This window comes from Oncorhynchus nerka, linkage group LG3 (genome assembly GCF_034236695.1).
Source record: "Oncorhynchus nerka isolate Pitt River linkage group LG3, Oner_Uvic_2.0, whole genome shotgun sequence".
In the NCBI taxonomy this organism is placed as follows: domain Eukaryota; kingdom Metazoa; phylum Chordata; class Actinopteri; order Salmoniformes; family Salmonidae; genus Oncorhynchus; species Oncorhynchus nerka.
The window spans coordinates 68,949,693-68,961,865 of NC_088398.1; the positions used below are offsets into that span (position 1 = coordinate 68,949,693).

The window sequence follows — 12,173 nt, forward strand, 5'->3', positions numbered from 1 at the left end:
ACACACACACACACTGCTTAAGAGGGCCAGTAATCGAAAGGTTTTACACCTGCATTGTTTACTGTTTGGGGTTTTAGGCTGGGTTTCTGTACAGCACTTTGAGATATCAGCTGATGTACGAAGGGCTATATAAATACATTTGATTTGATTTGATTTGGTTCGAATCTCTGAGCAGACTAGGTTGCAAATCTGTCTATGTGCCCTTAACCCTAATTGCTCCAAATTACTCAAACGTAAAAATGACTCACTCTGGGTTTTCAAGTGCCAGAATTTGACAGCTCATTATTGAACTTGGAAGATCTGGTTCTCTCTCTTCTTGCGTTTTTTTCCACTTTCCTCTCTCTTACTCATAATCCTATATTTTACCTATTCACTTTCCTTATCCCACTCTCTTTCTCTGCCTGAGCGTTCCATTACGCTATGCTGTCATCCCAGTAAATTTCTACCTTTCACTTAATTTTTCTATTTTACCGTACTCTGTCACCCTCCCCCTTGTCTCTCGCTCATATTTTGTTTTACACGCCCGCCCCAACGCGCGTTGTGTGTGTGCGCTGGAGGTTTATGGTAATTGCGGTCTCCCGACAGGCCTTCTGGGTAGAGTCTGAGATTGGGAGAGTCTCTCGCAGTACAACACTCCACTCATTCCGCTCCGCGCTCCCGCGGGTCCGTTCGGCGTCCTCAGGAACTCCGCAAACGAGGCTACCAAGGGCTTTAAGATGAAAAACGACGGAAAGTTAAGCAATTCCGATTTTTCTCACAATATCGCTGGATATAAATAGTATTTTTGGAATAGATCGGGAATGACGAGAGTGGAAGTAAGAGCGTTGAAACGGCGTGCTCAAATAGAACCCAACATGGCGCTGTCTACGACCGAGTTGAATTAATTTCTGGAGTCCGCGGACATCGCCACCTGTATGCTTGCGCTCTGCTACACGGTACGTTACCACGCCTCTGGGTCGTTCTGTAAAGAAGGCTTGAAAATCTTTCTTGGGATTCGTCACACGAAGCCGATTTTTGGCTACGTTTTCTCGCGTTAAAAAAGTATTTTGAAAATAACACACATCGAGTGTAACATTTGGTATAATTGACTGACAAGTAAATGCACAGTAAGAAACACTTCTGAATGTTTATATCCAACGATTTGAATATTCACTGGCCCGGGAAGGGATGGATGTCTATGCGTTTATAAAGGAAGCCTAACCAAACGCACGGATCTTTGCTCAGAGCCGTGAACAACTTGGGGGGGAAAAAACTGTAAAAAGGCGTCAAATTGAAGCAGACGATTGGAATTAGCGGCTAACTGCCAGGTAAGACAATTAAAGACGTTTGGTGTTTTATTCTGTCTGCCACTGTTGAATTGTAAACCATGGTCTCCGTTTGAGAGGATAGACTATAAACAATCTAGGCTATCACCACAACGACTGCGACATAGATGGATTTTTCCAAATTGACTGTCAATCTCAGAAGTGTAAACATACAAATATGAAGAAAATTGTCTCCGTGTGTGAGAGAAGGGGGAGAGAGTGGAATGGCAACTTCTAAGAATAGCGCATAGGGTGGTCTTTGTGTGATTCGGCGGGGCAGTGGCATGTGGTTGATAAATAACATTGGTTGTTTAGTCATTCGGCCCTGGGCTAGGCGACAGGGGCAGTCCTGTCAACCAGGAGAGACTGATGAGTCGGAAGGTCAGGTCGAGGCTTCGCTGTCAGCAGTCTGGTCAGCGAACGATTCCAATAATGTTTGGATGGAAATTGACTGATAATACTTGTTCTTTGTTAATTAGGCTACTAAATTAACCTTATTTTCTTCAAAAGAGCGAAGCGTGTATCGAGTGTTCTTAATCTGTGTGCGCGCGCGTGCTTAACAAGGTTACGGAATACAGCCTCGCCCTGACAAGAGGAGCGATTTGTTCCGTTTACATACGGTTCAACACTGTGTTTTTGAGTGCTTGTAGTGGGAGTGTGAGGTACAGAGGAGAGCTAGTTGACCCGGAGGGGTAGAGTGCGAAATGTGCGGAGCAGATAGAAACTGTATCGAATGCTGCATATAGACCGACGTACCACACACGGGATCTGTCAGTGGGGAAAAACACCGAAAACACTTCAGTCAGGCAGGGCTTGTTACCTCCCTGGCCGTTTAGGGCTTAAATCACCACCTTGCAACAGCAAATTCCTTTAACCTACTTTTTTGGTAGATATTTGTATTGGCTATTGTTACTCCTGTTGTCCATGTCCTTACTGCACACGCAGCTAAAACCCCGTGCCAGGTTTTCTCAGCGCATGCAGTGTGTGTCTTCTGGCCAGTGATAGAACAGTAATTGGGGATCGCTCCCGCGATCGATGTTCCTAGCTCACTTGTGAGGTTAGTTACGGATCTAGAATGTTAGAGTTGACCAAATCCCCTCTGGTAAAACAAAAAAATATACCAGTATAGTACACCAACACCCACATCCTGTTTAGCATATAATTCCTAAGTAGGCTATACCTCGCTTGCCTGCGCATATAGCCTAGGGCCCCAGGCCTATAGCTACTATGCAAGGAGGAACGGGCCATGGGGAGAATCTCAATTGCACACTCCTGGCGTCCTCACTTTCTTCACAAAACCCATTGCAGGAGAAGGTCAGAGGGGGACCTCTGGCTTTCTCTAAAATCGGTTTTGAGAAGGAGGCGAGGAGAGATGACGCAAGGAGTGTGCAATTGAGATTCTCCCCATGACCGACTTTTTCCCCAACTACCTTGAGCTGGGTAAGGAAACTGAGAGATCAGTGTTTCCCTCTCACTGTAGCAGATAAGTGATCACTTCATATAGACCAATAGGCAGTGGGCCAACGTGAGAGCTTGCATTGCTATTGTCCCATGACATGACTCAGCAGTGATCGTAAGTAGGCCTACCCTGAAAGGGGGAAATTAAGAGCTGGTTGTGGTCTGTGCGAACTGAATCATAGTAGAATCAAGTGGGAACGTTACATTTGAGGCAGTTAAAGAAATGGAAAGTCTTGTGTGTCTTGAAGAGTGAAAACAGTAGTTTGGTTTCCATGTTAGTTGACGTTTGAGACTCCCCTGTTAGTGCTGAATATAGTACAGTATTGGGAAGGAAGCATTAAGAGGGTTGTTGTTTATTTGTTGTACCCCTACAAGATAAATTATATGAACCAGGTATTCGATTCCAAAAGCCTTACCATGTGATGTTCCTTCAATCGCGAGTGACAAGGGGTGTGCTTACCTTCCTCCAAACCTTGAGTGGCCTTGCTCACAGCACAGCGCGCACACACAGCATGTGGGGGAGGTTTCTATTTAGCCAAATCTTATCGATTTGTTGGATAATGCCACTGTATGGGACTATTCCAGACGGATCTTTGCGTAATGAGGCGCACTTAGCATCTTTATAACTATTGTGATTGCTTGTTATTGACAAAATATGGTCACATGAAGTGGTTGTTGTATCCTCCTTTGTGGGATTATTGAAAGACAGTCTGGATAAGAGTCTCTGGATGCCCCATAGAAAACGACCCGTTCTTCACCAAACTGTGTTAGTGAATAACAATATCGTTTAATCAGCAGCAGACCTACGGTTCCTTTCGATTACTGAGTTGATTCCACCCCAGGCTACTAAACTTCATAAAGCCTAAAACCGCTATTTTACATTTTGATCTGGCTGCAGGTCGTTTTTTAGAGCATCCCATTGCACTGTTTTGTGCATCATTTCCATCTGTGCTCGAGCGAAGAGATCACCCGCGCTGGGCCATTCCCCAGGTGTGTGAATGCTATTTTGTAGCCGCCACAAGTTCATGAATAACTTCAACAGACATGGGAGAATCCCCAAGGTTTATAGCGCTTGCATTCTTGGCAAACCTTTTAAACATCACGGGTTGCGAGCCTGGTTGATTTGCTCGCCGTCACGCCTAACAAAAGGTCGAAGGGCTGATCTCTCCGCTCCACACACCATACCAGGGATTCCCAAACTCGGTCCTGGGCCCCCCCTTGGTACACCATTTGGTTTTTGCCCTAGCACTACACAGCTGATTTCAAATACTCAAAGCATGATGATGAGTGGGATATTTGACTGGGGGGGTTAGACCCTGCACTATACAGTTAAACCCTGCACTATACAATTACCATCATGTCCATATGGGCAGGTTGTCTGAGGGTCTTCACAACCCTATGTACTAGAATGAAGTTTGCCTAGACATTGATCTTAGGCCAGTTTTGCGTTTCTCACCCTTAAATGATTGGATATGGGAGGGTATAACCTACTACCCCGATCTGTACCTGTTGCTGACATGCTTTGTTGTTTTAGGTCGCTCTTTATGTAGTGTTCTCTCTCTTGTCTCTTTTCGTGATGAGTGTGTTGTCTCCGCAGGAGGCCTTTTGGTAGGCCGTCATTGTAAATAAGAGTTTGTTCTTAACTGACTTGCTGGGGGGAAAAAGTACGTTAGGGCACCTTCTGGTAGGCTACTGTCCAGCCGTTTGATGGATCTCGTGTTTGTAACGGTGTCTCAAAGGCTCCGTGCAGGGAGGCTTGGAGATGATAACCGGGGGTGTACAGGGAGGCGTGGAGATGATAACCGGGGGTGTACAGGGAGGCGTGGAGGCGTGGAGATGATAACTGGGGGTGTACAGGGAGGCGTGGAGATGATAACTGTCGGTGTACAGGGAGGCTTGGAGATGATAACCGGGGGTGTACAGGGAGGCGTGGAGATGATAACCGGGGGTGTACAGGGAGGCGTGGAGATGATAACCGGCGGTGTACAGGGAGGCGTGGAGATGATAACCGGCGGTGTACAGGGAGGCGTGGAGATGATAACCGGCGGTGTACAGGGAGGCGTGGAGATGATAACCGGCGGTGTACAGGGAGGCGTGGAGATGATAACCGGGGTGTACAGGGAGGCGTGGAGATGATAACCCGGGGTGTACAGGGAGGCGTGGAGATGATAACCGGGGTGTACAGGGAGGCGTGGAGATGATAACTGTCGGTGTACAGTGGCTTTTCCAAACCCATGTTGGGTCGTTTTGTAATCGTCTGAAATCAATGGATCTGTGAGGGGGAATCCATGTGCTGATATGTCAATATAATCCTATATGACCATGCAGTTAACCACGTCTGTCACCTGACTTTGGTTCGATATGGTACTTTGATTAAATGGACAGTCAACCTTCTGTATTTTAAATGAGGATGTGAGAAATCATGTCAGTAGGCATAAAAATAACCATCATGTCTTTTATTTCATGGTATATCGTGCTGCAGATATAAAAAAAACAATACAGAGATATATATTAACATGCTGCAGTTATGGCGAAGTGTGACGTTTTATTTTGAGCTTGTGTTGGTACATCCACTGTCATTATGTTGTCCTGTGGTTGATTGTAACCCAGAGTATATTAGGCAATGCTTTCTGGTTACAGCGTTGCTGAGACTAATCTTCAGTCCGCCCGTTTTAGGCTGTCACACTTGTTGTTTGTGGTGTCGATTTACTGAATAAAACAACAATCCCAAAGCCACCCCTGCGCTCTTGGCTGTTCATGCGATGTGTGAGAACAGAAGTGAACGCACAGCGGAGAGGCGGGGGGGGGATCGTGTTTCTGCGCGCTGCACGGCTCCCGGAGGAGACGTCATGGTTTGATTGAAGCTGTGCCTCCGCATGGGCCTCCCGGGACCTTGCTCTGAAACGGGATATACCTTTTTTCCTCTCTGATTCACAGAGCTTTTAGTTCCGCGGAGGCCCCAAGCGCACGGATCACTTCCCTACAGAAAGACTTGCCACTGTATAGCACCCACATCACCGGTGAGAGAGACTTGGAAAAACTCATACTGGAATGAGAGACCGACTGTTTGGCACAAGGCCTACATTTCTTTTTTAAATGTGTGACATTATTTTGTTCTTATTTCAATTAATGGGGAGTACAGGTCAGAATTGTGTCAACCATCCCGGGTCTGTCCTTGGTCCGTTATTGAGTGTGTTTATATTTTCGTTCTAATGTTGCTTTTGTGCAAGGTGGATTATTTATTTGGCCTATATTTTCATGATCTCACCGAAATAGAATATTGGGAGAGGATGTTGATTATGACACCTTGTCACCACCTCGCACTCCCTCTCACCTCAGCCCGTTTTGATGCAAGGCAGTTCCATCACATTTGCAGCCAATAATTTAAAGCCAAAGAAGAAATTCGATTCAGATGATATTATATTCCCAAAATAAAATCTATATTAAGATCGAGGCATGCCTTTCTCAAACCTCACATGTATACTAGGATGTAAGTAAGCATTTCACTGTTGGTCTATATTTGTTCTTTACGAAGCATGTGACGAATACAATTTATATTTTGATTTGATTCAAAGAAAGGATTTGAGATAAGGTGGGAGGTGACACATATGCTCATCCTTGTTACTACAATCCTGCCTCTCTGGGGACATAAAAGGCCTATTTAGTCCTAATTTGGACAGGGATGAATGGTCTGGTTCAGCGAACGTGGCCTGTTCTCCAGTGACAGCACGGACCACACAATGTCGCTGTTGTTGGCGGTCATGCTGACGGGAGGACTGTCCTGCACCGACTTGCATGCGCCTGTGTGGAGGGAGGGCGCGAGGCCCTGTGATGATGTATATCAAGTGTTAAGCTAATTTTATGTTGCTGTGGCAGTACTGTTCATATTTAAACTAGGTAACTTGCTACACGCAATCGCTGTACAGGGCAGACTATGTAAAAAGCACAACCTGGCTCACGTAATCTCCTTACCGGGCAGCCCAAAGGGCGCGATAGGGGGTGGCGAACTTGATGACGTAGGAATGATTTAAGGGGTGTTCAAACCAAAGACAAAAACTCTATACAGAAACAAATGCATTGCCTTCAGAAACTATTCGCATCCTTTGACTTTTCCACATTTGTTTGCAGCCTGAATTTTAAATGGATTAAATTAAGATTCGTTGTCACTGGCCTACACACAATATCCCATAATGTAAAACTGGGATTATGTTTTTCATTGTTTTTTTTAATGCAAAAATTAAAAATTAAAATCTGAAAAGTCTTGAGTCTAAGTCTTCAACCCTAATCAATGTTGTTATGGTGAGCCTAAATACATTTAGGAGTAAAACTCTGCTTAATAAGATGCATGGACTCACTCTGTGTGCAATAATAGTGTTTAACATGATTTTTGAATGACAACCTCATATCTGTACCCCACACATACAATTATCTATAAGGTCCCTCAGTCGAGCAGTGAATTTCTCACACATATTTGACCACAAAGACCAGGGAGGTTTCCCAATGCCTCACAAAGAAGGGCACCTATTGGTAGATGGGTTATATATATATATATTTCTTTATAGATCTGACATTGAATATCACTTTGAGAATGGTGAAGTTATTAATTTAAAAGGAAAAGTCTGCACACTGCTGCTCACACTCCCAGGTGATTTTATGCATTACATTTTGGATGGTTTATCAATACACCCTCACTAAAAATATACTGGTGTCCTTCCTAACTCGGTTGCCGGAGAGGAAGAAAACTGCTCAGGGATTTCACCATGAGGCCAATGTTGACTTTATTAATGACTGTGATGGGAGAACTGAAGATGGATCAACAACATTGTACTTACTCTACAATAATAGCCTAATTGACAGTGAAAAGGAAACCTGTACAGAGTAAAAAATATTGGCAAAGAAATTAACTTAATGTCCTGAATACATGAGACAAATCAAACACAACACATCATTGAGTCCCACTCTTCATATTTTCAAGCATGGTGGTGGCTGCATCATGTTATGGGTATGCTTGTCATCGGTTGTGTTTCAGATATTTTTGTGCCCAATAGAAATTAATGATAAATAATATTTAGTCGCTTTTATTGTAATTAATAGAATATATTTCTAAACACTTCTACGTGAATGTGGATGCTACCATGATTACGGATAATCCTGAATGAATCGTGAATAATGAGACGCACAAATATCATACTCCCTTAAAAATGCTAACCTCACACCATTACATTAACAGGGGAGGTTAGCATTTTTTTGGGGGAGTTATGATATTTGTGCATCTGTAACTTTGTCACTCATTATTATTCACTCTTCATTCAGAGCTATCCATAATCATGGTAGCATCCACATGTATGTGGAAGTGTTTAGAAACATTATATTCTTATTTACAATAAGTGACTCCAAAATACGACAATACATTGTTTACTATTAATTTCAATTGGGCACAAAATAATCTAAAACACACCCAAAACAGAGCAAATGTATTCAACAAATGTGCAGAGGCACAAACTTGATGTAGTCATTCCGTAGCATGAATATGGGACCAAATACTTAACTTTTTACTACTTTAATACAAATGTCACATTTTAAGTTCAGTGTATAAAGTTAAGTTTAGGCATTAACTCCGAATGGTTAAGGTAAGGGTTAATATTTGGGATAGGCTTACTTTTTAACATTTTTATTAACTACTTTCTATCGCTAGATTCGAACATGCAACCTGTTGAACCAGAGGCAGATGCCGGTTTCCACCTCTCCCCACGTCCTCAGAAGTCGAATACTGACTTGTCACGGGTGACCTTGCTAAACATTGATGTTATGTAGATTGAACCAGTAGCGTGTTCCACCTAGCTACCTTGCCACCACATTCAGCAGCATCTTTTGCGCATCACATAACGTGCACATTATTAAGTGTAAAAACCTCTTCAGTTCACATCGTTTAACTCGTTTTGGTATGGTGCTTTTATGGCTATGTGGGTGCCATCTATTATGTTAATATTTGGGAACCCGTGGATGGCACCATGGCAAAGAAACCCCTCTTTAATAAACAACTTTGCGCGATGGTGTATGGCAATTGCATGTGTTACTGTTCGTTTTGCCGACCTTTGCACCCAAAACATTGGCTAATTGAGGGCTGTGAGACGCGAATCTGCAAACTCCAGGTGAAAGGTGCCCGTTGCCAAAAACCCTAGTGTGGAAAGCACTTAGATGTGGACCGGAATGGCATGTTTGCCTTTTTAAAGTAGGTCTTAAATCATTGCAAAGATCCTATACGATTGGTTTTGGTAAACGATATCTGATGAGTAAATCTGTACTTTCTGTAAAAAAAGGTCAGAGCAATATTTCCCATTTATTGCAGTATTTTTAACGGCTTCACTTTCACACTTGCCTCTAATTTGACAAGTTACTGTACTTTTATAAGGATTATCTAACACATGAACTGATGTGTTTATATCATTTGATCTACCGTCAAGATAAGTTTCATGAATGTACAATGAAATAGAACAATTCTTTTATTAGGCAACTCTTAACAATTTCACAAAGTTTAAACATATTTCCCCATTTTATGCTTGAAAGCAGTTCCCTTATTCCACCACTTTGGCACTGTGTGTACGCTTGGTCGTTGTATTTAAATGTACGCACACTCTCATGCAAACATTCATATGGTTAAAACTCACATTTTGCGTGGAAATGACCCCACGCATGACTTATGCACAGATTTGTGCCAAGGCATGATTGATAAATGAGGCCCTAGGTGTGCAAAGCTCTTAGACTTACCCAGAAATACTCACAGCAGTAATCGCTGCCAAATGTGATGACATGACTCACGGAGTTGAATAATTATCTAACCAAGATATATTAGTATTTTATATATATATATATTTTTTTGTATTCACTAATAATTCCACTTTGACATTAGAGTATTTTGTGTAGATATTTAGAATTCAGGCTGTAACATAACACCATGTGGACTAAATCAAGGGGTGTGAATACTTACTGAAGGCACTGTATATATATCATACCACCACCCGAAAGGTAACTTGGCGACTGGGAGGGTAAAGGGGCAGGTGCTCGGGCACAGGTACACTCACATATGTGCACCTGCCTTAGTGTGTATGTGTGCACTATAGCCGAGCTCTCTCTCTCGTCCGTTCCCTCCTCATCTTTCGCACTCCCTCTGCCACTGGACCTTGTGGACACAATATTCCAATTGTAGGATTGTGTATTTAATTGGTCATAGCGTGCGTTCGCTATATGGAAATCATAGATTGATATGTAGCGGACCCCTGCTGATAATTTTTTGACAACTGATATATTGTGCTAAATTGTTGAGATTAGCAAGTAAATCAATTGGGACTTGGTGTTGAATTTTCTCCGATGAGTTTGACTTTCCATGGTCACATTGTGTGTTACGGAATAAGATGCTGTGTATCGACTACGGGATCGCTGAAATCGTGTGGGGTGGGAAGCGAAAACCCTCTGCGCGGTTATTTAGCCCCCTAGCTTCCCCTGGGGGCTCTGCCGCCTGTCTGTCGTGCCGCGCTGGTATTCCGTGCGGAGAAGTGTTGGAGGCCTGCCCACTTCTCTCTCCGTGTGTATGAGGAGCTGTCTTGGAGTTTCCCTGCCCCGGTCTCTCTGACCAGCCCAGCCTCACATCCAATTCGCGCATCAGCGACACACACACACGCTGCAAGGCAAACACACTCAGACACGCACACACACACACACTATCTTTCGGCAGCTGCGTGTGTGCTGTTACGCATGATGAGGAGTGAAGGGTTGTCTGTTACATTTAGGTTTCTTATCTCAATTACTCTCGTAATGAATGTTAATGAATGCCAAATAAATCAAATAAATCTGATGTATCAAAAGACACTACTATTGAGACACCTGTAATCATTGTATTACCTCAAACAAGACTCATTATGGGCAGACATCGTTTTAAAGTGGTGAATAGATTGTATTTAGCCTAATCCAGACGCGATTTTAAAACCCCTTCTAATATTTGTTTTTGTTGTTTTAGAGTATTCTTTTCGTTTTGGTCAAACACAACGGGCCCTGCGTAGTGGTGTGTGCATAATAAGCCGTCTTTTCCCCCGCCCTCGTCGCTGCGGAGAGAATCCTGCGTCACACTATTTTTTTTTAGAGCAGGAGCTCCAGGGAGAGCTGGCCGAGCGCCAGGGACAAAGAGCGCGAGGGCGCCAACACTCCGCTCTGCACCCCTCCCTCTCCTTCCTCGTCCCTGTTCGCTCGAGCCTGCAGGTCGATATAGAGATAAGGGCTTGCACAGCAGCAGGCCAGGCACGGGGAAATGTAGCCCATATCACTTCTCTGTAACACACACTCACACCTACATTCTTCTCTCCCAAGGGATAACAAATGAAAGGAGGGCAACCTGGGAAATCGGTTGAGCGTTGGCTGTGAGGAAATTATCAGTGGCGCTGGTGTTTGTTCCTCCCCATATGGCATGTCAGATGGAGGTCAAGTCGCGATAGTAACAGGAAACGAGATCGACTGGAACTGAGGTCTCTCTTAATCTCTCTCCGACTCACTCGCTCTCTCTCTTTCTCTACGCAGCTCCCTCCCCCACAACACAATAATGACTGGACTACAGGTTACTAGGCTTGCTAAATACACCCGGTGGTTTTCGGTTTAATGGTGCGAATCGGGCTCCAGCCCGGCCGCTCCCTCGCTCTCCCCGCCCGCCTGCCCCCTGACCACGGTTTGTGATGAATGGCTGTCGGGAGTTGTTTGTTGCGCAAACTATTCTTAGCACCAGGGATGGGCATCGACATGCTCTGCCTTTTCCTTCCGTTGCGCGCGCGCGCGCACACACACACACAGTCTCGTATGAAGGCGCTCAGCGTGTTGGTTTTGCTATACACTTGTGTTTTGTAAAGAGGCGTCGATGTCAAACATTCCGGCGTCGGACATGTGCATATGCATATATGCATTAGCATAGACATTAAAAGTGCCAATTCAAAGTACATTCTAACTTTTCTATTTTTCAAGTTATTACATAAAACAAATCATGGAGGAGACCGTTATATGGAGGACCCTGCGAGTCAGCCTGTTCCCTATAATGTACAGAAATAAGTTGAAATGTATACTTAACAAAAATATATCAATGCATAATGTAAAGTGTTGGTCTCATGTTTCATGAGCTGAAATAAAAGATCCCAGGCATATGCACAGAAAGCTTATTTCGCTCAAATTATGTGCACAACTTTTATTTTTTTACATCCCTGTTAGTGAGCATTTCTCCTTTGCCAAGATAATCCATCCACCTGACAGGTGTGGCATATCAAGAAGCCGATTAAACAGCGTGATCATTACACAGGTGCACTTTGTGCTGGGGACAATAAAAGGTCACTCTAAAATGTGCTGTTTTGTCACACAACACAATGCCACAGATTTTGA

The 12,173-nt window shown here is 43.8% G+C and overlaps 1 protein-coding gene across 3 annotated transcripts in view; it reads left to right on the forward strand.

Annotated features, from left to right (window-relative positions):
• Positions 1-611: 611 nt before the first annotated feature.
• LOC115116657 (BCL-6 corepressor-like) overlaps positions 612-12,173 on the forward strand; it is a 63,194-nt gene continuing 51,632 nt past the window's right edge. For 2 of the 3 annotated variants that reach the window (XM_065015052.1, XM_065015054.1), the window contains exon 1: positions 612-1,307. The gene's annotated coding sequence lies outside the window, so the exon portion shown is untranslated. The remainder of the gene's footprint in view (positions 1,308-12,173) is intronic. The other variant, XM_065015053.1, reaches the window with a different exon arrangement.